Here is a 27,665-nt window from a genome sequence, read left to right on the forward strand (position 1 = left end):
CACCAATTAAATTTTAAGGACACTAACATACCTGTTTATATTGTTAACATTTCTTTGTCTTTCCCCTAACACAATTTTGTGATACTTTAGAAGCCATTAGAATGACACTTCAGTCACCTGTGGAAGCAGGAGAGAATCTCCTGCAGTAGAAGCAGCAGTTAATGGGGGCTACATTTTTACAAATGTTTAGACATCAGTCCTGCAAAATTTATCAGCAGAGCAGACTAATAGTGAAGTCCAGCACTGCTCTACAAAAGCATGATAAATCAAAATTTCTACCTGGCTTGTGTGTGTGCTGTAGCCAGCAACAACCCCTGGCTGAGGGCACACAGTCCTGCTGCTCACAGGAAGAACAAAAGCAACCTCCTGCAATGCAATGAAATCCTTCCCCAGTTTAGCATGATTCCAGTAGCAGGCTGCAGATGCAATTTAGTCTCTGCTCGTATTCACATTTCTTCCAACTGTGCCAAGGGTGGCCATAGCCATATCTGAATGACAGTGTTATGTGCTAGGAGATGAAGTAGTGTATTGTTTCATTTTGTTCAGCTGTGGCTGAAGTCATTCCAATTTAGTTCTAGTTCAAGTTCAACATTTCAAAATAGCAACTTCTTCTTTCATTAATAAATAATTAAAAATTATGGCTTGAACCAACTTCTGTTTAGGAAAAGAATGGATTTGCTTCAGCTGCCTGGATGTGCATTTAAGTGGGAGCTACAATGTATTTCTCAACAAGGAGCATGTGTAAACCTCTTAAGGGTAAGCCCTTTTCAGCCCATCTTTCCTGACCCTACATGCATATGAACTGAAATAATCTAGAGCAAAGTTTCACCCTAAAAAAGATATATTAACATTTGTACAGCACTGCTTGTCTTCTGCTATAAAAAAGGGCTCTAAAAATGGTGTAGTTCTATATTTAGGGCCTTTCACTTCTATAACAAATATATTCATTTTATAAATAAATATTTTAACTGCTAATCTTACCCATCTGATTTAAGGTGTGAGAAGCTGTGTTTTTTTCCCTTGTGCTGTCATAAGTGAAAAAAAGTTTTGAATGTCAAATTAAGATTTCTGTTGTGTCCTCACTGTCTTTAGTAGCACAACTTTACTATCTGGAATACATTTATGTGAGTACAGCTGCTGAGTGTAATCTCAAATCCCTTTTTTGGGCTGTGTGGGGCTAGCAGAAATTTGTTTGTTCCAGTTAAAAGAGGAGAGATTTCTGAAACCATGAAAGGGATTGATTTAGAAAATAAGACAGAGTCAATGTATGCAATTAATTTTTAAAAAGTATAATTGTCCTCTAATTAGCATACTGAGTTAATATTATTGTAATTTTTCCTATACCCCCCCCAAAAAAAACCAAAAATAAGTCTATTTTTCAGTTTCTCAAAAGGAATACAATAAAGAACAAGGGACAAAAAGGGGCCAGTGATCTAAAACAGAGACCATGTATCCATGTAACTGTGAATATGCAGCTGTGGTGACCTTATGTAACATATTTCTGGTTACAGCTCTACTTCTGCCTGCAATTTTCTGGTCATACCATCCATTAAAATTACTTTAACAGTGTCCTTTCTTTACAGAGCTTTTCCTTCCAAAGTCTACTTAAAACATAATTTCTTTTCATGGCAAAAGCCCTTCTCCCTATATTTTACAAGCATTAGAAGTGTGAAGAGGCAGACTTCCATGAAGTATATGCCTGTCCTTTGAGTTACTTGTCCTGCTACTTTCTTTCTTCTCAGCTCTTGGAATGAATTGAAAAACCTGCATCCTTCAGGCAAATGCCAAAGGAATGTATTTTGCCTCTTTTAATGGGAGTATGTCTTCCATGACATAACACTGTAAATGACTATAGGGTTTTATTTTTTGGGAAAATGTTCAATGATCTATTGCTGGCATTAAGGCATGTCCATATGAGCCATGTTTATGAATTTTGGACAGGGATCAAAAGCAGTAATAGTTTAAAGAGACCAACTCTGAGCCACTTCTGAACAATATTTTTACTACTAGAAATCTGCTTTCATAGCCACTAGACTTAAATGGAAGTTAGTGTTTTCTTTCTTATAGCTTTGAAGTTCTCAAAATTCCCACTTGACAGGAAGACATACTACTGTCTGTTTGCCTTTAAAATCCACATATTTACCTCTTCCTCTCAGAATTGTATGATACTCCAATGTGAACATATGCACTTACAGTATTTTTATCTCTGCAGCTTTGTGTGAAATAAAGTAATAGAAAATGTTAGTACAAATTCAATGCTATATTCCAAGGAAATATTATGAACTCTTGATGGGAGTCTTTAAACTGCATAATTCTTCTAAAACGACTCTTCAGTACCACTGCTCCTGGTTATAAAACAGTTCAGACTTGCAAGGTACAAGTGTGGTTTACATACTTGGCGCTTAAGAGATTATGTTAAAGAAAATACTCATAAATGTAAATATGTTACAATGAAAAAATGTCTATATTTTTTGCTAAGTGATCTATGATTCAGAAAGGCACAGAGTTCTTCTGAAACTAATTAAAATGGCAAGTTAAGAATGCATTTTCTTCAAGTACAGCCTTCCTCTCTCTGACCTCAATTTCTGACCTTGATATAAAATAGTTAAAAGAAAAATATATATAAATATTAATAAATATTTCACTGTTAAGCAAAATGATTTTCTGAAATTTAGAAGATATAAATTTGCTTGGAATTGAACTCAATATAGGCTTAGAACATAGCATATAATCAGACTTTGAAGAAGCTTGTTCCTTGAAAGGGAACCTAATTTCTGATAGATCAAGTCATTCCCCTTTAGAAGTGGAATATGACTATACTTAATAACCTTTTTTTTTTTCCTACAGCTAAATGAAGATTTTTACAAAAAATTCTCCTTGTGTTGTTGGTCTGCAAAGGAAACTTAAAGCACAAAACTGCACTTTTCTCCACTTTAATATTTTCTCTATATTTCCAGAGTAGTTGCACAAAGGCTTTTGTTTAAGTGAAAAAAAAGACTTATAAGAATGGGACAGTGTCCAATGAAGGCCAACCACAGCTATGTTTCACAGAAAAAAAAAAACAAGTCTCCATCTTCTCCCACTGTAGACAATACAGCCTTGATCTAAAAATTAATAACTTTCAATTTTTTGTTATATATAGTAGAGGTGCATCACTCTTGTCTTGTTGGTTTCACACAAAAAATATCACCAGTGTTGGCTTTTAAACTCTTAGTAGGACAATTTTATGTCTTTTCTTGGTGCTACCTTTCCTTCATTTCTTTCAGATTCACTGCAGCAATTGAAACAAGGAACACCCACAGTGTCTGTTTTAGCAGTACACATTTAGTTCCAAAATATCACACTGTTCATGAAAGATGAATTATTCAGTGCACTTTTAATAGTGAGAGGTCTGTAAATTGTTTGTATTTTAATTAAGCATAACCTAAATTCAGAATCAGCCCCTAAAATCTGAGGATGGTATTCTGGGTTTCCATTACTTTAGTATGTGATAGAAAATTAATTCCAGAATATATGTCTCTAGTTTTAAGGGGGATTTTTTGAGAATTTGTTTCAAAATGCTTGTCTATGCCTTCCTATTGATCTTTGCATTGCACAGAGGAGTTACTATGCTGAAATTTATTAATTTGCTTTTATATTCATTACAGTCTGCAAAATCTTAAAGAACCTTTTGGATTTTTTTATTTTTTTAGCTCATACAGAAAGAAAAAACCCTGATCTGGCAATGTTAAGACAAAAGTCTGACAGATGAAACAGAGAAAGAGCAAAAGGAGTGAATATTTCGTTATTCTAGGGAATTGTGACGTTAACTGTAGGTGCCAAAACAGTTTTTCCTGGGCCTCGACTAGAGCAGAAGGATGAGGATTGTTCTGAATTTTAAAACAATTTTTAACTTTGGGGGGAAATGGTAATGAAAATAATTTTTATTCTCAAGGGAAAAAAGATGGATTCAGGTTATTCTCTTTTAGGATAAATCTAGAAACTGATGTGTCGTGGTTTTAAACCAGTAACTAAAAAAATTACTTATTTCTTGCTGTGAGATATGGATTAGAACAAGAGCAAAACAGGCTTAAAACTTAAAAGGAATAAAGACAGTTTATTAACAAACTTCAAGAATAAGAACACCAGAATAAACTTTCAGAAAACCCTTTTACCTCCCACCACTTGATTATTTCTTTGTACACATGACAACATAGAGACAAAAACTTTAAAACTTGGATGGTTAAAAACAGTCTTCATTCTTGCTAGAGTCTTTTCATCAGTCTTTGTAGAGAAACAGAAGTCTCTTTCTGCCAATCTATGGAGTTTTTAGAGTTCACTCCTCCCATTCCACATCACTCCGAGGTGTGCATGGGTTAATGAGTCTAGGGATGCCATTTTAAGGATGAGTTATTCAAAGGCAGAAGTTTTCTTCATCTGTCTCTGTGAGCCTTCCTGGAAAACAGCTTTCTCCTTGCCCCCCCAAAGCTTCAAAATCTTCACTCATTTCCAGCAACTAACAGTATCACAACCACTCTCTCTTTTCTCAAAAGTCCCCACTCTGAACACTCCATTCCTCCCATACTCTAGTCATGAATTAAAGGAGTCTTTTAAACTACTATTGTCCATGTCCATAGCTTTAACAGAAAGATATTTCAGGTGTAAGCATCTTCTTATTCCCTCTTTCTTATTTAACCTTAAGCCTCTTCCTCACTGTTTTTGGTGGTTCTATGATGTCTTCTGCATGTTGACTGTCTCTCTTTCTCTGTCTTTCTGGGAAAAAAGAGCAATCTGTATGTTTATCTAGGTAGTAAAAGAATTAAAAGCTTTAGAAAGCTGCAAGAGTTCATGGTGTCAGGTTTCAGTCCAGCAGCAGAAACTGAAAATCAAGCTTGGCTGGCTGGCTCTGCTTCTCATCCCCCCTTCCCCGCCCCCGCGGCCTTGTCGGCCTGGAGGGGGAGGAGGCCAAGACAGAGCCTGCCACCTTGTCAGAAGCCGGAAACCAAAAACAGCAAGAGAGCTCTGACTGTACATCTTAAGGAGGTGTTTACAAGTTGAATTCACTTTTTAATGGTCAGATCTGCTGTCAATTCTTGGAAATGACCGATAATTGGTCAGGAGGAAAAACTCCCATCAGCCACCAGCAGCTTCAACTTCCCTAACTCTCCAAGCTGTCTTAAAGGTAAAGCTACCCCATGATACTGATGTCAGAATTTAAGTCATTCTTTAATTAATGTTTGATAGTGGAAGTATTTTTTGTGTAATGAAAAAAGTTTTTGTATACATCTATAGAGTGAACAACTTAATTTTGTTTCCTTTCAGGACATAGTTTAAGAAAGTCTGTAAGTGCAACAGCTTTTTCTTATTTAGGCAACCTTACTGTAGTCTTTCAAAAGCTGTAAATCAACTCAAATTTAAATTTCAAAGTGGCTTTACCTTTCTCATATTACTCTGATTGCTGACAACCCTAATGACCTTCACATGATACCAACTGGCTGGTGATTAGCTTCTCAAAGGAATACTAAGTAAGTTTGCTGACTACAAAACTGGGAGGTGTTGCTCACTCCCTTGAGGGCAGAGACCTCAACAAGCTAGAGAGATGGACAGTCACCATCAATACAAAATTTTATAGGGCTGAGTGCTGAATTTTGCAACCCTAGCTGTGTGTATAGACAGGGAATGAGAGGTTGGAAAGCAGTGCTGTGGAAAGGCACCTGGGAATCCTGGTTGATGGAAAGTTGCACATGAGCCAGCAGTGCCCTGGCAGCCAGGAGGGCCAACCCTGTCCTGGGGGGCATCAGGCACAGCATGGCCAGCTGGGCAAGGGAGGGGATTGTCCTGCTCTGCTCTGAGTTGGGGGGCCTCGAGCCTTGTGTGCAGTTTTGGCCACTGCAACATAAAAGAGTCGTTAAGCTATTAGAGAGTGTCCAAATGAGGATGATGCGGATGCTTAAAGGTCTGGAGAAGAAGCTGTATGAGTAGTGACTGGGGTCACTTGGCCTGCTCAGCCTGGGGAAAAGGAGAGTGAGGGGATTATGCTTGATTGTGGTCTTCAACATCCTCATGGAGGGAAGTGAAGGGGCAGACACTGATCTCTTCATCCTTATGACCAGTGACAGGGCTCAAAAAAATGGCAATTAGGTGAGTTATGGGAGATTTAGGCTGGAATTCCTCAGGTATCCTGCACAGGGCCAGGTGTTGGACTTGATGATCCTGATGGTCCCTTCCAACTCAGACAGGATTTCAGAGAATTGCAGATAATGTGCTATCTGCTACTCTTAAATCATACATGATTCTATAACCTAGCCTGTAAACCTCTTTTTTGTCTAAGGCAAAGAGATGTTCCTTTTCTGTTGCTTTGTCAATTTCTTCTTTCTGTAATTTTTTTAACAGCACAGCTCCATCTCTCATTGGAATTCAACAAAGGTTTTTAAAGAATAAAAGGTGAGCAGCTTTTTCTGGAAATCAGATAGGTTTTGCTAAAGTGTAAAATTGGAACCTTTGGATGAAAGCATGAGTCTGTCATAATTGGTATAAAGCAGTTTGATGAGTGGGGAACTGAATGGTTGGTAAAATAAGAAACAGGAAATGTTATAAATCTAGTTATCTCTCAATTTAGAAACAGTGAAATAGACTGCTTTGAGTGGTAAGTTAATCAGTAGACAATATTTTCTGATTCTGAAGCAAAATTATCTTTAGAACATTAGTGCTGTTTTTAAAGATCGGGCATATAAAAAAGAATATATGCCTTCAGTCTAGTTAAGAAAGGAGCTTGTAATAGATATTCTCCAGGTACTAGAACTTAAGTCTGAGGTTAGGTCAGTTGATTAGAGCATGGTGCAAGTAATGTCCACGGTGTGGGTTTGATCCCCATGTAGGCCAGATGATCCTTCTGGGTCCTTTCTTCAGAGTATTCTGTGAGTGTAATATACAGTACCAAGATGGACTTCAGCAAGAATGTTGTGAGGGTCTGTAAAGACCTTACAGAAGTCTAACTAGATGACACATGTAATTCTCATGTGGTTATTCCACTGTAAAACGCCACTAGATTAATCAGAGAGTGATGATTATTTTTTCAAGCTACACAATTGCCTGCAACACAGGACTTCATTTCATAGCTAGCAATGAAGAAATATTTTTCCATTATGCCAGACATTATATAAATACAAGGAAATTGCTCAGTGCTGTGGCTGCTTTGTAGGATGCTTTTGAAGTAGGAAGAGCTTGGCACAGTGGGTAGCTGGTGTTCTGTGTTTTAAGGGAAGGCAACTTAGTATTTACTTGCTATGTCTAGGTCATGCATGGTTATCCTTTTTGGTGGCTTTGTAGCCTGATGCTTATGGCTGATTTCTGTCTCCTATTTCCAACATTATGAACTTATCCTGTCCCTTTTTACCTCTCCTGGCCCTTGTCTGTCCCTGGTTCCAGTGAGTCAATGCAGCTTGCCAAACCAGCAGTTTTAAGGTTTTTTTCCTGTGGTTAGTTTTCTGCTAATGAATGAATTAAATGAGCTCACTGAAGAATCAAACAAGTGCCAGAAGCAAGACTTTGGAAGTCTGGATAAAAAGGCTGGGTAAGACACATAGGGAGGAGGAGGAGGACTCCAGCTGCCTTTGGCAGCAGCCAATTATTAACTCAGCTCACTTTATGCATTTGTGCCCTCCATCTCCCAAACAATCTAGAGCATCAACAATCAGGTGCTCAGATTTCAGTCCAGTGGATAAGTGACTACAGTATCTAAGTAAGATCCACCCATGAGAGATTGTGATTTAAGAGAAAAATTTATTACTTATTTCTTCTGTTGTTTTCTTTTCCCCTGATATACGGGGTATTTTTGTGTATTTCTATCATTAAGAGATGCAGTTTAATGTTTTATTCTCTCACCATACGTAATATTTGGCACTCTATGATATAATTTAGATTATAGTCTGGATTGCTTTGACGGTGGGTGTTCAGAGGGGACTAGTTTAGGTTGAAGTCACATAAGTAAAGGACTGTAAAATGAACATTTGCATGGGATCATTTTGATTAAGTTAAGTGAAAAATATATTTCTTACTCTTGTTTCTTTTGTAGAGTGATCTCAGTGCATTCATAGTCCTTGACTCTTTTGTCTTATATACTTATACACCTTTTTGTTTTTATTGTTTTACACTTCTTACCTTATACTACAAGGAGAGCACCCAATCTACAATTATTGTAATTGCTTCTGTCCTAAATTTTAGAAACACATGCATGTTTATTGTTCAATCCAGAGCTTTGAAGTTGCCTAATAAAAACCAAGTGAATTTATACTTAGAGAAATAGCTTCTAATTTATTCTGCTGAACATCTTTCGCAAAAAATACATTTCAGAAAATGTGATTCTATAATTAGTGTATGATGGCCAAATGACAACTAAATGTATTTGTAGGGTCTCTGATGAGGAAACACCCCAATGTTTTGCCTGTACAACGAGGGAGAAGCATTTTTCTGTATTTATCCGTGACCTAATAATCAGGAGAATGTAGTAACTCCACTTAAGCCTAAAAAAACCTGATAATAAAATCTGGTGCATTGGACAAGACAGTGCCTCTTAAATTTTTTTTTATTTAATGCAATTAAATCTACAAATCCAAACAAGACCTTTGCAGCATTGGTGTAGATAGTCATGGAATTAGAAGTTATGTCTGTTTATAACACACCAAAAAAGGAAGCTTAGGATAGGAATCCTAGGATGGGCTGGGTGAGACCCACTAGGTGAATCAGTGGAGTTATACAGTGTGGGCTCTACAGACTTGTTCTTCCCCGTCTTCCTCCAGGCACCGCTGATCTCATTTCTGTTTGTAACTTTTGAGTACAACTCAACTAATTACAAACAACTTATATGAATGAAGAGCAAGATGCACAGACAGTCCTGAGCTGAAATGAATCTGATCTCTAGTCAAGCAGATGGTTTCAACAGCCCCAAAAAAGGGACAAGTGGGTCTGAGTGTATTCTACTGCCTGCTGGTATTAGCAGAGTATACCATAGACACATCGGCAAGCTTTTCTTTACCATCAAGAGAATTGGGAGCTTGAATTTTTTAATGATAAACTCACATTTTTCTTACAGCCTCACATGACTCCAAGACCTCATTTGGAATAAAATATTCAGATATTGAAATAATGAGAAAAGCAGTTACTTGGACCTGGTTATTATTTCAGATGTAACATCTAGAACCAATATCCAATAATTTTCATCTATTGTCATTTTGCCCCAGGTTCCTAGGAAAATCCTACAGGGAACTTGGCCAGATCTGGGGAAAAAAATTTGTGCAGGCAGCAGAATCACCTTGGTCACTGAAGACCTTTCAGTGCTACCAGTGCAGCCATGCTAAGAGGAGAAATTAAATGTCTCTGTCCACATTAGTTCAAAATGTAATAACAGACAAGAAAAACACATCCATCTTGCCTATCTTATCTATCTTATGCCTGCCTATGTGCAGGGATTTGAGGTCGCTACATCTCTCAAAGCCATTCAGACTGCTGAAATGTTTGGGTAGGTCTTGGCCTGACACACTTTGTGATCAGAAGCAATTTTGCCAGTTGCAGACAGCCTGCAGTTTTATAATTTTACACACATTGTCTCCTGTATTATGCCAGGCCTTTTGTTTGTAGAATTTGCTAGCTTTCTTCATGCTAAAGACGTTTAGTAAACCAAATGATATATGATTATATATGATAATATTAAGTACTTTAAGGAAGATGTGTTGCTTTCATTCTCTGTCATTAAATCTGGTGTGCTCCACCCCATGCAACAGCTGTTATTCCAAGCAGCTTTGTGGAGCTGCCTCAGACAGTTGTTGTGATGCACCATGTGCTCTGGATGTAATTTTATTTTTTTATTCAGCAGAATTGCATTAGTGAGTGCCATGGTCTAAGCACAGGACAGAAGCCAGCCAATTTTTAGTGTGTCTGGCAAGGATGTTTCCAATGACCCTGGCAATGTCAGTTGCCCTGTGATGTTTCTCCCTTCTGTAAGGTTGGTATGCTGCCCTCAGATTATGTGTAGGAGAGCTAATTAACCAATTGCTGTATCAATAATTCAGCAGATAAACTTGTCTACATAGTGATCTGAGCTCAAATGGCATTTTATTAATAAAAAGCAATCATTGAGTAAGGAATAGATTAGAGAAATTAGATGGAATAAATATATGTATATAGATATATAATATTTATAGCCAGTGTGCAAAACTGAAATATTGAGATGGTGGTAAAAGAAAATGCAATGGGAGGCTTTTTATACATAAGAGATTTTTATCTTCACAGGGTAGAAACAGAAGGGTGAGATGTTGCAAGTCCTGTTTTGAAACAACCACCATATTATCAGCATGTTTCTGCTTAAATACAAAGTATACAAATACCATGAGAAAAGAGGCACTAAGGACTACTTGTATGACTAAATCTGACAAGGCTATTTTGAAAAACCTTTAAAGTTTTTAGTACAACCTTCATTTGACTTGCACTTAAAGATCATCTCTGTTAATCTAGTGACATTTGCCAGTCCCTTAGGTTATGATTTAAGATGGGTTTCATTTAGTTCACAAAATGTACACAACTGCATAACCTATTTAGTTACAGCAAGCAAGTAAAACTTACTCTGTTTTATTAATTTTTAAGCCCGGTACATAATTCAGCAGTGCAATACATTATTGAATTGGTAGCATCATGTTTCCTTTCAAATTGCCTTCTTTGTTCTTTTATAAAAATCCTTTGCTTTTTCAGAGAAGGCTTCCCTGTTGACTGCCTATTCCTTCTTGCTGAAGGAGTTGCATTAAATGTTCTTTTGAATGCATCAAAACCATTCAGTGTGTCAGCAGCATGGAATCACAGCACAGAAATGTGGATGACCTTACTTTAGGGATAAGGATAGCTTTTCTGCACCCTTTTTTCTACCTGCTAGATGAAAATAACTTCATTTCCAATTCACATGTTAAATAGGAAGCAAGCACTGATTGGGCTTTTTTGTCAAAATTGTTTTTATACATGAAAGCATTCCAGTCTTACTTTAGTTCTTTAATTATTGATAGAAAATGGCCATTAATTTCAGTACAAATTCCACAATGAGACAGTGATCTTGCCTTTTTATATGCTGCCTTCTATTCTTGTCCAAATTGGTTATACACGAGGATGACAAAAATGGCCATTGTAGATCTCACCTTGATTTTTAATTGTTGTTGGTTATGACATACCTGACTATGCTTATTCAGTGTGTGTTAAAAGGAATACAATGAATGGATAGGTACAATAGGTGTGTTCCTGAGACCAGTTTCTAGTTGTCAGAGATTCAGAAACACAGGATGAGGTTTACTTTGCTTAGCTCTCACCATCATAACACTTGCTGTTAACTGGAAACAAAATTCTAGGCTGCCTCAGAAGACACTGAAAGATGCTTGAGACTCATCTCTCAAACAGGAGGTAAAAAAAGTAGTTTTCTGGCAGTTAAGAATAAAATAAATGTCTAGGCGAAATTCGATGTCAAACTTCTGGTGATGTCTAACTTTGGATGAGACGTATCTTGTTCTTGAAGATCTTAGGTTAACTTTCAAAATACTCTGTATTTTGTTCAAGTGTTGATTTTGCATGCACACCAAAAAGAGGAAGAAATCTTAGTATTCACAAACAGCAGGTTCAATTTTATTTAAATTGAAATAATTGAAAGAGATATTAAATATGTAAACCATCCTAGAATCATATAAAGTGGAATATTGAATAGTGGGGTTTTTTTCACTTCAGGAGATAAAATTAATTATTATTGGTTTTGGAGGGGTTTTTTTTCAGTAGAACAATTTATAATGTTGGAAAAATACAGTCATTGAAGGGAACAAGTAGTTGTATTTTCTGAGCTATGGCTATATGAAAATTGCAACTCTACTTGGTTAATTTAACAGGTAAGTGTATGCTTTATCTTTTTTAAAGAGTAAGCAGTAAAATGTAGGCTTGGTTATGATTTTTTTTTCCCACAAAAGAGTTTCTTTTGTCTGAAAAGTGATTATCACATTATTAAAGTTTTTCTAAAGGGTAAAAAAAGTCCAAACCCTTTAAATTTTTGTGTGTACTCATAACTGCATGACATTACCACTGGAATTTGAGTTTGTACATGAAAACAGTAGCAAAAATCTATTATTATTTCTTGTAACTCAGGATGGTACCATTAGGGTATGGAATCTTAATGTTAATATTTTTTATTAGGTACACGGAAGAGTGTAGCTGAATTCTTCATTATAGAATGCTGAATTTCAGTTTTGAATGAGCTCTGTTTTTGTTAGTGTGTAATAACAGGAGTTGCTAAGGTAAGTTGGAACAAGAAACTGCTAAAGCAAACCAGGGAAAAAACAGTGCATATAATGATTAGCTATTTTAACAAAACCTTGTTACCAGATTTTGTGATACTGAAAGTAGGTTTGAACTAGGAAATTCTAGCAATCCTTACTTAGTGGGTGTGCTGTTATATACCTGAGCCAGCTTTGAATCAAAGCTTCCCCATGCAGGGAAAATTTCACATAATGGGGATGAATAGATCCAGACAACATGAGAGAAGGGCAGTCATCCAATCTGGCTTCCTACAAAGTTAGAATTATTCTATCTGCACATGCCATAAAATGTGTGAAGTCTGGTTTTATGTATTCCATCTATCCTAAACTCTACCCTTTCTCATATGAGGTTGTGTAGGCAATTTTCTATATACAAATTCACTTCTTTTTTTCCTTACAGGGAGCTATCTATTAGAATTTATTAAACAGCAATTAGAGTGCATAAGATCAAGAAAATTAACAGTAGTTATGTAAATTTCAAGCTTTTTTAACACTGACACATGTGTGCTGTATGCTAGTGCTGCTTATGGCACTTAGGTCTCAGCTGAAAAATATGTAAAGCTCCATGAAAGTAGAGATAGAGATAGCAGATATAGAGATAGCATCTCTATAGATGCTCATCTAAGGCAGTTTGTGTCTCTTTGGTTTGGTGTTTTTTTTACTACAGGAACCACAGGAAGTAAATTGCAGTCAACAAGTGTCTCTTGATGTGCCGCAGTTTCAGACAGAAGAGTGCAAAATAACTGGTGAATGGGTCAAATCATCCACTTTTAGTTAAATTTTCTTATAACATTTTAGGACAGGCACATTAGACATTCATGCCTAACATAATTTTGTGGAGAAAATGCCACAGTTTTTGGTAGTTTACAGTGGAGAATATATTGGCTGGTTTTTTTTTTTGTTCTTAGGGCTCAAAAAATCCCATTGCTGGACTAAATGTGTATCTGTGTAAAATGTTATGAGGTTTTTGTGTGTTCTTTCTATCAGATTTTTTTTCTTCTGTTCTTTAAAGTTCATATTAGCTGGAGCCTTCCTTGACTTCAGTCTAGCTGCCCTCAAAATTGAAAACTATCTTATAAATAGTGGCTTATAAAACCATGCTCTAAGTTTCTCCTCAAATTAGCAGCAGTGTAGCTGGAGCACATATGTATGTTTACTTCATTAAACAACCTAATTTCTTTTGTTTGCTGTGAAGTTCCTCACTTCCCAAATGGAGCACTGAATAGCTCTCCCTTGTGAGTTCCAAATATCAATCAGATCTTTTTACACATGGGGCAATATAAAGTCTTGCTGATTTTGTCCCATTCAGCCAGACAGAAAATGGTGTTTGAGAAACTCATCTACTCAATGGTAGATTTTTCCCTTGATGTTTGACTGATGAGTGCAAGGTATCCTGAATGTCTCATGACCTAGAGGGCTAAGATGTCTACTTGTTAGTTCTTACAGCTTGCCAATAGACAGGGATAAGCTCTGAGAATATTTAGAAACATACACAGATTAAAAAATATTAAATATTATGGCATCTTTATGGAATAAGCTAATGGTTGCCTTTCACAAGGTTAGCCAGAAGCCAAATATTCAAATATGAAATCTAAGTAGTGCATTAGTGAGATGCTCTTCTGAGACAACTAATTCCATAGTTACTCCATTGCAAAATCTGTAAATTGACAAAATATGGTGGGGTTATTTGTTTGGATTTTTTTGTTTTGTGTGTATTTTTTCCCTTTTTGTTTTATGGAAACCCATCAGTAGAAAACTGCCTTGTTGGAATTGCCTGTTCAATGTATGTCTCTGCTGTACATAAATATGTAAGAAAAGCTTATAATGGTATACATCTGATACCATTCAATGTTCATTCAAGCATTCAAGTAAAAAATGGCAGCCCTATTTCTAGCTCTGTCAGTGAAAGAATTATAAGCATTTCATTCACCACTTATTTCAGAACAAAGCTATTTAACCTGACACTTACTTGCAGGAAGCTATATCCAGTAGTGGCTGATGTATGTCCAATGCTTTTACCCACTATTAAAAATCATATTCCTGGGCTGTAGCAATAGCTTTTGCAATCATATGTCTGGTTATAAGTGTGTTATAAATTTTGATTTCCTGTTGAAAAGAGGCAGTTATTTTACTACAAGAACTAAAAGGTGTTCTCGATTTCAGGTTTTAGTAGTCTCTGCAATACTAACAAATAAAAGTTGATATGGAAGTTTTATATCTGGACCTGTAATATGTCAAAAAGAAATACCAGGTTCTTAAAATTATCTTTAATTGAATACCTCCTCTTTGCTCAGAATACCATGTTTATTTACCCTTGACTGCTCTTCAGGTCAGACTTTTTCCTCCAAGTCCAGTATATCAAATGAAAAGCTAAGTAATTTCAGCCATAGCAGAATATGCATACAATTTAGAATAACGAATATGTCATTTTCTTACCATATCAACAAACATACAAGAAAAATTTTGAAGAGGTAACGTGTCAGGAAAACATTAAAATGGAAAAGAGCTAGTAAACTTGTAAATTCAAAGCTGAAGAATAAGAAAACTGATAAGTAAGTTGTTAAACAGCAGGTTCATCTAACAGGCAGTACTGATTTAAAGCAAACATTTTGTTTTCTCAGGGCTTTAGTTGCAGATCATTACCTTAGTGTAAACTATTTCCATACATATTATAGTCTTATGAATACTATTCTCATAAAACCTGTTACAAATGGAAAACTACTTTGGAAAATACTTCAGAGTACTGAACTAAAAAAGAGTAATTCTTCTTACACCCAGTCTTTGTTACAAAACATCATAAGTGTTTCTTGCTACTACTCCCCATAGCCATGAATCTATTCAGCATTACATTAAATGTAAAAGAATAACTTTTACAAAGAATTTTAAAGAAGAAATATATAAAAGTTTAATTTTTGTATTGATTAAAAAAGAAATCATGAGCTTCTGAACTTAAATTATGCAGTCAGTTCTTAAGGCAGAAATTTAAGCTGACCAGAAACCACAGTATTACTTGCATGTGTTTTGTGGTAAAAATTAAATTTGCTTTATACTTTAAACTTCAGTTATATATAAACAAACATGGACTTTTCTGATGTTTTTTTTTTGTTTTTTCTTTTCTTGCAAATTAAAAATGTACTTACAATATTCCATGGTTATTTTTTGCAAACTGTTAATGTGTGTGCATGTGTATTTTCAGCTCATATACATATGCTTATATTTGGAAAGCATTTAATTAGTCAGACAAGAAGTATTAGTTAATATTAAACATTTTTTGTCTTTCAATTGTAATGTAAAAAAGCAGTTATATGGTTTTTCACTAAAAACAGGAATTAGATTTCAGTTTTCATAAAAATAACTAGGATGCTGCCATAACATAAGGTACCATAAAGATCATATGTTACAAGCATAGCAGATGTTAATTCTTGTTATACACACCCACTCAGGAAGCCCTTGCACCCTGCTTAAAGCTTTAACAAAGTTAAGCGTAAGTATTCAAAACAGCTGTGCTGCACTGAAGGCCATTACATGTGTTTGGGTTTGGCCTGAATTAAATATATCCCCTCCAAGGATCTTTTTCCTAATAGTATGTGCTAATAAATTTGTCGCTCTATTTAGACTCTGTATTATGAGGTCTTGTTTCTTGCTAATCACCACCCAAACCCACACAATTAATCACAAACTTAAATCTCAAGCACAGGCTAAAATCTGAATTTGCTATTTTCTGGTCACTTGACTAGAGATATGTATATTTTAATAGGAGTCAGAGAATTTTTAATTAAACTGGTTACAGATTTGTTGAATTACAAATTGGATTTTTTTGAGGCAGGATTTGCGTATGAACTCTTGAATACTTTCATGCACTGCTTAATAAAAATGTCAGGTCTGGGTGTCATAGCACAAATGCTTTGTTTCTTCTAGTCTGTGCAGATCTAAGTATTTACTATTTTCATTCTGCACTAAACTGTGGCCCCAATGGCATATGTCATTCCTGGTTTAAGTATTGGCGCTTATAGTTTAGCTACCTTAATCTGATTTTAAGTCAACTTTTATTGACAAACATACTGAAAGGAATATTGCAGTATAACAGTCCTGGAATACTAAACTGCAGCCTTAATATTGGATTATACTGTAGATCAAAGTGTGCCTCCTCCTAAAGTCAGTCATGTTTCAAAGCAAGTGCTTCTTTAACTGTATTTGGTGAGAAAACAGTCACTGTTAATGTACTGTGACACTTAATAACCCTTTTGTGTGTTATAGAGGCAGGCAGTACCTTCTTTAGAGATGGAAATTTCCTTGGATCCTTTGCTTTCGGGCTTGTTTTATTTCTCAGACTCTTCTGTATTTTTTCAAGCTTTTGTTAAATGTAATTTTCCACCTTCACCTTCCTGCTTGAAAACATGGCAAAACAAATCAATAAGGATAAAATGGGGGAAAAAACCCAACAGCCCACACACTTAACTTGGCCACTATGGGGAAGAAATTATAAAATTTGTCTTTCTATTTTTTGGTTGGGTAGAGAAGAAAGAGGAATAAAGATGAGGAAACCAAAGCTCTGGTATTGTAGGATGGGAAAGCAGCTGCAATGGACAATTGCAACTGACTTAAAGGCAACTTGCTTTTTGCAACCTGTTTGTAACATAAGTGAGAGTAACAAAGGGACTCTGCAGAAATTTTCAACCATTGATTTCTTCTTAAAAGTAGTGCACTTTCCAAAACTGAAAGAAAATAATTCGTGCATTGTTGAGCCTTGGAAATTGTAATTTGCTGAAATTTTGAGGGATTGCTCTAGTAGCCATTATTTTCAAATATTGAAAAATAATTTTTCAGTGAAATAATTTCTTTCACATTTTTTTCCACCCATCTAGATTTCATTCATAAACTTATGGATATTCTACTCATCTACCTGAGGGTAAAAGAAAATGTTGACGTGCAGTTGACTGAGGATATGCCTATAGAAAATTGGCTCTGACCCTAACTTGTGTCAAGCAGTTGGCATGGCTTCTGATTAGTAATTAATTAAATCAATGCCAGCAGACACTAATGGTATCTTTCCATAGAATAGCATGCCAGACCTATTAAGGATAAACTACTTGATACTGATTCCTGTTCTAGACTTTGTCTGTTCAGTGGGATATTCAGTCAATGTCATCATGTGAAAGATTAATTTAGAAAAAATGCTGTCTAAAATATTTCATTAAAACTAAGCTCAGAGGATCGTTTTTGCTTAAGCTGCACTACTTCTTGCTCCCTGGATAGGGAAGCTGCCAGGTTCCAATTACTTAAACCAAGTTATTTAAACAACAAAGTTGAACAACAAAAAATCCTAAAACCCCAAACCACATTTACTCTCCTCCCCTCATATTGGTTGTAGTTTATCAGTTTTGATTCAGCAAGGTCCAAGAATATTGCTAGAGATTTAAGCTGCGGTTCTGGTTGCAAATGTATTTCAGAGCAACTAATGATTTTCAAAGTATATGGCAAAGTTCCTTGTGGACTTCAATTCCATTTCAAAGACAGTTTTTCTGTTGAACACCTTTGGCTCTGCAGGCAATGTCAATCCCTGACAGCTGATAGACACCCGCAAGTCCTACTTATTTTTATGGAAGGCACTTCTCAGGATTTGTCATGTTCATTGACCCTTTTCATATCAAGAGGTCTGATTTAGATCTCTCGATGTGAAAGAAAAAACTAGAGGCCACAACTGTCCCTCAGTTGTAATTATGTAAACTCAAGTGAACTTCACTGGTTTGGAAGTTTTGAAGCTAAACAGTTAGGATGGGGAAAAAACCCATTGATAATCTAAAGTAAAGCATTATTATGTGAGGTGCTGCTGAACATTGTTTATCCAATATTAACAATAGCATTGCAGGAGTGGGAATAGTTGCCTGTCTCGTCTTTGTGATGAGTTCTAATTGCTTGTTTCAGGACAGTGAAAGAGGAAGAAGCACATGAAAGATTTTTCTAAGCATTTTCCAAATATGGTGATTTTCACTGGCTATAAAACCTGCCCTGCTTTTCCTGGATTGAGCTCACTGCTTAGCTAGTCAAACATACCCATTGCCCCACAGAAAATTTATGTAAGGCTTTAGCATAGGAAGGTTTTGAACATCTATAGTTTCTTTGCCTGTCTCCTTTTGCAGAAGGAGGACAAGTTTACAAACAGAAAGGTTAAGAGGAACAGTGAAAATAGTTCTCATGCTGTATGGAGGCAGGTGCTTTGAATCTAAGAATTGTGCTGGATGTAATGATTGGATGCATAGGATGAACTGCACTAAATGTAATTATTAATGAATCTATCAAAGGTTGCTATTGTACTCTTCTTAGCTGTGACAGATACACCCTTTCTGAAGCAAACCCAGAAGAAGCCTTAAGGTTTCTAAAGCTGAAAAAAAAAAAAGAAAGCAATTGTTAGAAAGCAATTATTTTGGATGAGTTGTGTTTTGAGAATTGGTTATTTTATTAAGGAGCTTTTTTTTTTTTTTTGCTTGGTATAAATAAGCTGCCTGAATCACCGGCAGCCTTAGGTTTGTCTTTAGAGGTCAAGCTGAAAGGACTGGATATTGATGTAGCTGCTGTTACACGGACAAAGTTAATTCTAAACTTTTTGCAAGGCTGAAGCCCATGCAGTTATTGTTAATACTAAAGGGAAAGGATATGCACCCCTTGTGTTCATTTAATTTTCTGATCTGCTCCTGACTTCAGAGAATTTTAATACAAATTTTTACTCACTTTTGAAAGACAAAATATATCCTTTGCTACGTGCCATGGAAGAGGTTCTCCCTTACACTTTGATCTGTGGCACCTCCTTGGATGTTGGTGAGCACAGCTGACATGAGATGTACCCTGTTGTCTGCCTCCAAGGAGCAAAATAACCCTTGACAGTCATGTTTTAAATGAGTGCACACGTTGGTAGTAGTTCTAGGCTCAAAGCTAAACATGGGGTATCTGGCTCCATGAAGGCATTTTAGAGGGCCAAACAGCAAAGGCTGACCCCTGCAGACTATGGTGGAAGGTTCCTAGCCCAGATAACAGGCTTCCTTACACTTACTACTGTTTGCCTCTCATAAGGAAGGTGTCATTGTAAAAGGAAATAATTTCTGTGTAGCTCTAACAGAACAACAGCAAATGCCAGGAAAGTTATGGTGTGAATTCTGCAAGTTCCTGTGGTATAGGAAACATTTAAAGATGCCTTGTCTGTCAAAAATTGTGGATGCACAAGTCTTTGGTGGTGTGGAAGGACAAGGGATCATTTTCAGCCTCTATTTTGTGTTACTGTGGGCTTTATCTGCCAAGTCACTTCAAGGTCTGGTATGTCCTTTACCTTGGTAGAACTAAAGCAGCCACAGCTAGAATCCACAAAGTTTGTCATCATCCACAGACATCGCACATATACTGATATGTGGGTGGCAGAACCTTCAGAATTCAAAAATGGATTATTAGTAAGACCCATTTTATTCTAAGCATGAAGCTCTGAAATGCATAGTTGCTCCTTAGGGGTGAAAAATGAACACCTCAGAGCGTTGCTTTTATACCTTTTGTTAGAAATAGTATGTGATTTCAAAATATTAGCCCTTAAAAGCAAATATATTCATATTAAACACACAATTCTTACTACAATACTTTTCAGGGTTATGAGCTGACTATTTGAAGGAGTCATTATTAATTTGTTAAATTTTCATAGCTTTTGTCTTTAGAATTTTCCTTAGAGGTCTGTTTTAAAAAAAACAAACAAAAAAACAACCCACAAACCCAAACCTCGTACCTAGTTTTGAAAATAAAATTAGTCTGTTTGGTGTCAAAGGTTATGAATACTTCTTAAAATGTCTTCCTTATTACTTATTCCAGCAGTACTGCCATATTGAAAGGTGCTTGAAATCCTTAGGGATGAAAGTTGACAGGTGCTGTGTGAATGCAAAATGTTATCTGTGACAGATCTAGGTCAAAATCTTAGTCAAGGCAGTAAAATTCACCTTTGTTCCACCCGTGGTTGTTGCAAAGGGCAGTTCTGAAGCCTTCCTTGATTGCTCTCAGTGGCTCTTAGTCTATTAACTGAGCACCATGCTGGTGGGGTCAACTGCTGCTTGATATTGTTCCTCTGGGAACGTTTTGGGTTATGTAGCCTGAGAAACACTTGGTTCCACACAGATGTAGCTATAGATATCTCTTCTTTACCAACTGCATGGTGGTATTGAGGGAAGGTAAGGAAAATATAACTGTCAATGAGATCTTATTTGATTGTTGAAGAGCTTAGATTGTACATGAATGCCATGATTTTGGGTCCTAAATAGGTAACAGAATTTTTGCAATAAAACCAAAATCTTGGCAAGATCAGCTTCAACTTTCAGATAAATATCCAAAAGAGATGGTGTGTGATTTGAATAGAGGAGTGCTGAACAGTAATTCTGGGTTAGTAAGTAAAGTATTTGGCACTTCTCTTTTTGCTCTTTCTCCCTTTTTATGAAATCAAGACAGGAAAAACACACATATTGTACTGAGGACTGGTCTTGGTATTCAGGCTTTGCATTTAGAAATTTTAAAGTGATAGTATCGATACGACTTTAATAACTGATAAGCTTACAGTTCTTAACTGAACTGTTTTATGGCTAAGTTCACAAAGACCTTGTATTTTAAGACTGCTTTAAAAATAATGTTTAAAAAGAGGTTTTTAAACCATTATGCATTATTTTAAAAATTTTTTATGGTTGTGGTTTCTTAAATGTTTATTTCAGTCTTCTATTTGAAATAGCGTTACTATTTTTTCAAAGATACATGAATTCTAACAGAATTTCTGTATGTATACTTTTAAAGTATAAAATTTTCTCATATGTGGAAATTAAATTGTGTTCTGAATTGACATTTTTATTAAGATAATTGATTTGTAGTTTATAACAATTTTATTATATCTATGGTGGATATATATATTTTTTGAAAGGAGCTATTGTTTTGGCTTCTTGGTGTGACTGCTAGAAACATCTCTAATCCATCAACACTACAGGTGATTTTAAAGCTTTTTCTTGTAGCTATGACTCCTTAATTTTAGTTTGTAGTAATTTATATAAATGACACAATATTTGTTACTGTTTGAGTCAAAATTATCATAACATAATCACAATTTACATAACAGATCACAATTTACACTGAAATTGTTCTTTCCCTTTTTGGAGGCAGCTGTAACACCTGCTTCTCTGCAGACCTTTCTCCTTTGATCTGCTGAGCTCATTCTTACATACTTGAACATGGTTGAATGTATTTATTGTAATACATTATGCTTTTTATCTTCTAACCAGCAGCAACACAGCAATAAAAGCCCCTACCCATAACTATTCGCGGGTGCCCTTTACCTCGCCATGCATGTTAATTTTAAGCCAACATACTTTGTTTGAACACAAAATTTACCTAGCAGAATCTCTTCTGTACCTATTAAAAGCACTAAAATCTGTGTTACATATGTGTAAGTAGCTCACTAGAGTTCAAATAAAATATAGATTATATGGCTCTTGACTGAAAATCACTTTCCAACCAAAATAAGTCGAGATCCCATGATATAGATCACACAAGTGACAAAAATTCCACCTGGAAATTCACGTAATTTCCTGATTCTTTTAGTTGGTCACTTTGGGATTTGTTTTCCATACATGAAATTGGCAAAATACCAAGCAGTGTTCTTAAGGCAGGAAAAAAAATTTCTACTTGTCCACACTATGCATATCTCTATAGCAAATCATACAAAGCCATGAACAAATTAATTTGTGACCTTCTTTCTTACATCTGATTATTTATTGCATTTTTTATTTTCAGATTAAAGACTTATAGCAGTTCTGTAACTATAGGTTATAGTTCTATAACTATAGGTTCCAGAATGGAACTGAATATTTTGAAAAGTGTCATATGAAGAGAAAGTCAAGTGGTGCCCCAAGTTCTTTTAGAAAGTGTTACTATTGTACAAATACTTTGAGGTTTCTTTCACAGAAAATAGTGCACTTTATGGAAAACAGGGGAAAATATCTGACCCACAACTAGAATCTTTGAAAGGATCAAAGATGTGGGCTCTCTTTTCAATGAAAATTTTTGTTGAGATTTGCTTGTGCTTGCTATATCAAAAGCTCCTGGCTCTACTTGTTTTATATATGATTAAAAAGTTGAATAATATTTTATTATAATGCAGTAGTTCCATTCAAGGAATACAAGACTTCTACGGTCCTGGACATACCTGATGGATGAGGTAGTCGCAAAAATCAATTTAGTCTAGTTTTTGGATGAAATTTTCAGAACTATTAAAAGTAGTCTCTTTCTTAGACAACACAAAGGCTGTTGTTTTGTTTGCTAAGATCTCACATTCATTAATCGCTTCTCTAATTGCTTTCTGGGGATTTGTTGGCTGATAGAGTTATCTTTCATTGTTAAAAAAATCTGACAGTCACTAAATAATAATAATTTAGCAAAGTAAATGCTGTTCCCATAGTGGTGCAAGTGGTGAATCTGTTTAATCACCTTTAAATAACTCCTATTTAGTTTTCCACTGTGACAAAAAAATTCAGTGGAGATATAATGGAATAAATACTCAAATGGTTGTGGATATGAACCATGTCATGCTAGATTTTTCCTTTGGCTGTGATCTAATCTTACATCTTTTGAAGCCAGTGATTAATGCTTTAGGGATTCTGTCTTCTAGAACAGCTTAGAATTGAGCTCAAATTTTCTGATGTATATGAATAAGGTCAAAATTTTCATACTTGATATTTCAGATTTTTTTTCCTTTCCTAGGAAACCTTATTGACAAAAATGGAAGCTCTTAGGATGATTTAGCTTGACTTAGGATGTAAAATAACTTTGCATACAGAGATTATTGATTTGGGTAATTGTAAATCATTACAGATGAGTTCTGCTGTGGTGCTTGAGCTATTTGAGGATGGAAAACAATAAGTCTAACAGAATAACTGTTGCATTCTGTTGAAAAATCTGTATTGGCTCCTGATGCAAACTAGCATTTGTGTATGTAGTATGCAATGCTGGAATAAGTATCAGTTTATATCTATAATCACTTAGAGATTCTTTTTTACTGTTACTTTTGAGCTTTTTCTAAGTGCTATTAAATGATGGGGCTGATAAGGCAACCTTCTCTCTGGCAATACAGCCGTATCTTCTATGGGCTCAATGTTTGTTATTTTGGCAGCTGTGCACTTTCATTTTGCCCAGTGCTCCATGTACTCCTATATTAAAGGATACATTAGAATACTGGATTCATATTTTCCTAGGGTTGGTGAATATGGAACACTTTAAACTGGAATCCCAGAGGAATCAGTCTATAACTCTAATTTAAATTTCTCAAGGATAGGAAAGAATAAATGTATTTCCATGTGTACATTTTCCTCATTTAATTACCTTTCCAATGTTGTTAGGCAGCCTTATTTCCACTGTTGAGCTGAACTGACAAAATCTGGATTTGCAACCCCTTTTTGAAAGTCTTCAAAATTTTAGAATGAGAGATATATTGATATTTTCTGCACTAAAGATCTCTGAATACAAGAAATACATTTTTCTGATGAGAAATGAAGCAGATTTTTTTGTTTGATTCTGCGAGTGGGACTGATAAATGCATTTCACATTACTCCTTGTCCACACTGTCAGCCCAAGCCAAGCTAGAGACACTCAACTTGCACATTTCATTTGGCTGTGGACTCACAATTCCCAAAAAGCCAAGAAAGGGCTCACAGTGTTTTGTAATTATTACATGCAAGGAAATAATGAATGAGGTAGGGTAATTGCAAACTGATTTATAAGCAGATGTACTTTGACTGCTTTTGAAAAATACTTACTCTTTTCACCTTTTTTAAATAATGTCTATGCAAACAGAAGCTGTCTCTCAAGGATTTTACCCAGCGTTTCTTTAGCTGTTATTGGATACAAGTTTCTTCTTGTAGGTGAGGTGTGGAGTCTATCTAACACATAATAGTTGCAATGATAGTCACAGAAGGGAACACTTTTTTTAGGTTTGAAGAGAGAGCCTACAGTGTGTATCTGGAAACAGCTTCCTCCTACCCTTTCAGTAGAGCTTTAATAAACTAAGTGCAAGATTCTGTCAAGCATATCTACTTTTATTAAATATCTAATCTTAGCTGAATGATGTGGTCTTACAGTTCAACATCTGCTGCTATTTACTCAATAATTATGAAGGTCTGGATGGTGATCCTGGGAAATAAATTAGCACTAAGAAGATCCCTTGCTTACTTTAAAGTAGATGATAAATCATTGCTTTCCAAACAGCCAATGAGTGCTGTACTTGTCTTCTAACTTTCAACAGTACCTTGGCTTCTTCATAGCTATTTTGGTTTCTCTGCTGTTTGCTTTCCCACTGAGTATTTTGGAATATTTGGGGAAATGGGGGATTTGGGTTGGATTTTTTTTCCTCCTAAACTTTAACCCTGTGAATTCAGAACTCTGTGTGTTATCTAGCAATGGATTCAGGAACAGAACTATAAAAGGACTGAAGTTTAAAAGTGTTGAAACATCACAGTACTGAACATTATAGTGCTTAATTTTCAGACACCTGCTGATAAGAATTCACAGCTCTGAAATAGGTACATAAGCTTCAATACTCAGGGAGAATTTTATAACGAGTATATGGTGTAGGAAACCTAGTACATGTATTTATAGAACAGAAAAAGACAGAGGAACAATAGTATAGTAGCTAAATTACTTAAGTATTTCCTGCACCTATGCCAGCAACTTCATTTTGCTAAAACCTGTCCCTCAGTAATACAGACACTGCTGCCTTTAGGGAAATGGGAATGGGAGTTCCAGTGTGGATTGGTGGAAGAGGTGGTGGAGTCTACACCTCTCACACAGTATTCAGCAAAAGCTAAATAGTATTAAGCAATAACTTAATAAGCTGAAAAACTATAGGTTGAAAAATCAATTAGTAATCCACCTCCTTTGGCAAAAAGTTCAAGGGGCTTGAGAGTTGCTGCTCATGCCCTTTTTTGTAAGGTTTTTTGTGAAATTGTACAGTCCAGAGGCATAAGGCAAGCTAACAAGCTGAAGTGTGGTTCCTCCAGTGCAAGGTGGACAGCCTCTCACTGGAGAAAGTGGAGTCATTTTCTTAGCTGGTATGAAAGAGAATGGCTCTGAGTTAATCCACACAGCAGCTTCTGTAATAGCTGGTATAACAACTGGGCAGCAGAAAATGTGTTAACAAAGGGAGTGGTTTAGCTGTACTAGGAAAGCAGTAGCATAAGAATTCCTCCCCTCTCCCCTCTTACTCCCATGGCATTTTATTGCAAGCTTGCACTGATTTTTATAAATGCAGTATAAAGAAGAGACTCTTCTGACTGAGGCTTCACTTCAACTGCTGAATAGGGACTCTTTTTGCGTGTTCAGATGGAAAAATGTGTGAGCCATCTAATAGCACTGTGAAAATGCTGCAAAGACAAGTCACTTCAGTTTTGCCAAGAGGTAAACTGGCAAGGTCATGAACATGTAGACTTAGTGCTTATTCTTTCTCTCAGTGTTCAACAGCACTAAAATGAGTGTCCATAAATTCCAGTGCTACAAACTGGTTTTTTTTTTTTTTGCATTAAATAAGAGACATAGCTGAATAAACAAAGTCCTATTAAAAATTTTCAGAAAATCTTCTCTGTCTGTTCTATGGAATAGCTTAACTTATTAAAAAAACCAGGGATTTTATGTTTCATTAATTATGTATTTCTTGTGTGATCTTTTCAGAGATGCATCAAGGAATATATGTAGTAAAGTAAAAAATAGTTCTGCTGCTTACTGACATTTATAGCCTGAGCTGTTTCCAGCTCAGATAGCCAATGTCTATTATTTCAATATTAAGTATTTTATTTAATGACATCTATTTGATTTGGTTTAATGGTTGCTCCTTTCTGCCATCTTGCCTAAACTGCCAAAAGCAGCTCAGTAACTTAGCTTGAAAGACTTATTTTGATATATTTGAACTCCATTAGAGATTTTGAAGGAAATTTTTCACAATTCCTAGTAATCATTATAAATAGTGGCGTGACCAATGCTGAAGTAAATGGTGAGAGTCCCTATACCAGATGCAAACCTGTGCACTTTTTAGGGCAATATCTGTTAAAAAGAGTGATGGGGAATCCATTTGTATAAGCAAATGACATCCAAACAATTCAGTCATATTTACTGTTCTACACAGGAAGCAAATCCTATGCAACTCCTACACTAACTATAGTGAATGAGACACAGGTTTATTCAGCTTATACTTCCTGTTGCTCTTAAATATAGAAGATGGATTTTATAGGAAAAGTTCATGAGCTTAAAAATGCTTGCAGGGTTTATTTTGTATGTAAGTAGGTTGCATTTATGGAAAGAATAAATAACTTTTTCTGAAAATAGTTTTCTCTAAACATTTGAACTATATTGATTCTTCCACCTTTATCCATTATGGTGATTAAGTTTACTACTGAAAAAATAGCACCTACATGATTCTACAATTTACTGTAGAGTAAGTGTTAGAAGAAAAATCAATAGAGCTACTACTTTTTGTGTTCCCCATTCCAAGTCTCCGTTTTCCTATTTTATGTCATCTTGTCTGAACTAACAGATTTATAAATCAGTTCCTTGAACAGTAAAATCATTTACCATTTGGTGGAATTGGCTGACATTTCATTTTTGCTGTGCAGATTGCAGATTATGTTGACATTATTTTGCTGAGCGCTGTACTACATCATTAACATATTGCTCATGACTGAATCTGAAATACTTTCACTCTCGTAGTGTAAAAACCTGCATTTCCTCTGTAAAAGAAATGATGTAGATTTTGTTGAGATAAAATAATTGATGTTAAATTACATTGAAGTTACAAAATTAAACTCTTAAGTCAAAGTTAAAAGTGAAAGAAAACAATCCCATAGATCACGTATTCACTCTTGATATCCCTAAATCTTGCACAGAAATGAACAACACTCATGAAATAGGCTTAAACCCAGGCTGTATCAGCACTACAGCCAAGCAGGACTTGTCAGTTAGAAACATACACATTTTTGGTTGCATCACATGAAAATGAAAATTTATTTCAAGTTTTAGGCATAATCCCATTCTTTCCCATATGTGATTATTTTCTCTGAAAAAGCAACCAGCTGAGTTGCAAAGTAGCTTTAAGTGACAGGAGCACTGAAATCCAAGACAGATTTTATCAAGCTGACAGGTAATTGTTAATGAATTATTTTTTATTATGCTTTAAGGTCTACATCTACATATTTATTTGTAAACCAAGCATTTACTTTGAAAGTTTTATTTATTTTATCTTCTGCTGAGGGAGAGTGATGGAACTCGAGAACTGATTTTGTCTGTTACCCTGATGTGTGTTTCATCATT

General features: G+C 35.6%; 1 protein-coding gene across 4 annotated transcripts in view; it reads left to right on the plus strand.

Moving 5' to 3' along the window:
• The window catches only part of GRIK2 (glutamate ionotropic receptor kainate type subunit 2), a 353,896-nt gene that overhangs the window by 49,386 nt on the left and 276,845 nt on the right, over positions 1 to 27,665 (plus strand). Inside the window, exon 1 of one of the 4 annotated variants that reach the window (XM_086876644.1) lies at positions 4,920 to 5,161. The exons of the other annotated variants lie outside the window; for them this stretch is intronic. The gene's annotated coding sequence lies outside the window, so the exon portion shown is untranslated. Of the gene's footprint in view, positions 1 to 4,919; positions 5,162 to 27,665 lie in introns of those variants that run through there. 4 annotated transcript variants of the gene reach the window in all.

This window comes from Cyanistes caeruleus, chromosome 2 (assembly GCF_971803275.1).
Source record: "Cyanistes caeruleus chromosome 2, bCyaCae1.hap1.1, whole genome shotgun sequence".
Lineage (NCBI taxonomy): Eukaryota > Metazoa > Chordata > Aves > Passeriformes > Paridae > Cyanistes > Cyanistes caeruleus.